Below are 1496 nucleotides of genomic sequence, written 5' to 3'. Positions count from 1 at the left end.
TTTTGCTTTTTAACATCGAAAAATGTTAACAAATTCCAAATTCAAAAAATGTTCCGAAATTCAAAAAGGACAACGACATCTAGATCGGCACTAGAGGGGAGAGTGCTACCGTTGGAGCAGGGCATGCTCGGGCGTGTCCTCCGATATCGATCATGCCTCTCTTCGGCCCGGCCGTTCCTGGAGGATAGAGGTTCAGCCTCACCGCCGCCGGCCGGGAGGATGTACATATGCTAGCTCAGGATTCACTGATCCGCGTCGGTCTGTCGAATATATAGCACTAACAGCCAATGAAATGTGCAGTTAGCATGCCAGACTTATCAGTCCACGACTTATCCAAACAATCGTTAGTCTATCACCGTTTGAGTTTGAATCAAGCACATATTCATTCATCGACACATACAGAAACATCGGTGCACAATAATCCTAGGAAGCAAGTTGCTGGCTTCATCGTCGAAACCGAGCCGCCGATGGCGAATCCAGTTTACAAAAGCAAAAAATAACACATACACATGTACGGAAGATGGTTATGGTGAATCCAGAACAAAAATGATGAACTTTCACCATTTGCAAAGAAATAAATATGTTCAGATAAAATGTGCCTATGCATCACAAGAGTATCCGACTTTCTCATTGCGAGTAAGAGCCTCCTCACATCATTCAGGCAAGCCAAGTTCTCCAGAACAGACACCAAAATAACTAAAATGAGACCGCACAAGCATACACTAGTAGAAAAAGGGTTATTTGTCCCGGTTCGTAAGGGCCATTTGTCCCGGTTCTTGAACCGGTACTAAAGTGTTGTTACTAATGCCCTAGGCTTTTAGTTCCGGTTTTTACATGAACCGGGACAGATGGGCCTCCACGTGGCCCGTGCGGCGAGTCCAGGCAGGAGGCCCTTTGGTCCCGGTTGGTGGCACCAACCGGGACCAATAAGCGTCCACGCGTCAGCAGCTGGCAGGAGCTGAGGTTTTTTTTGAAAGGGGGTGGTTTAGGGGTTTTGGGGGGTTAATTTAGGTGTTTCATATATTGTGTTATCTAGCTAATTAATAGAGAGAAGTGTCCTCTCTTATCTCCGTGCTTGGTCGACGTATGCTACGTATTATACGTATAGAGAGGACTCGACACGCTAGCTAGTAAGCAAATGAAGGAAACAGAAGATCGTCATGAACATATGCATACAGAGAGAAGTGATATCGACCACCTCTCCTTCTCCGAGAGATTGGTCGAACAACAAGTTCTCGAATATCTATCCGACACTACTGGCCACATATATACAATATAATTATCTCTTACAATATAATCTCCTAATTATATATGAAGTCAAGGTCCACATGGTATTCTCCGTCTTTAGCGATCACGTGGTCAAGAAAGAATGCCGCCAATTCCTCTTGAATTGCTCGCATACGATCTGGTGGTAGGAGTTCATCCCGCATCCGAAAGATCTAATTTGAAGAAGGGGGTCAATACATATATATATATATATATATATATATATATAT

The sequence above is a fragment of the Triticum aestivum genome, chromosome 5D, assembly GCF_018294505.1.
Source record: "Triticum aestivum cultivar Chinese Spring chromosome 5D, IWGSC CS RefSeq v2.1, whole genome shotgun sequence".
NCBI classification, from domain to species: domain Eukaryota; kingdom Viridiplantae; phylum Streptophyta; class Magnoliopsida; order Poales; family Poaceae; genus Triticum; species Triticum aestivum.
Note: the sequence above shows the minus strand (reverse complement) of the source record.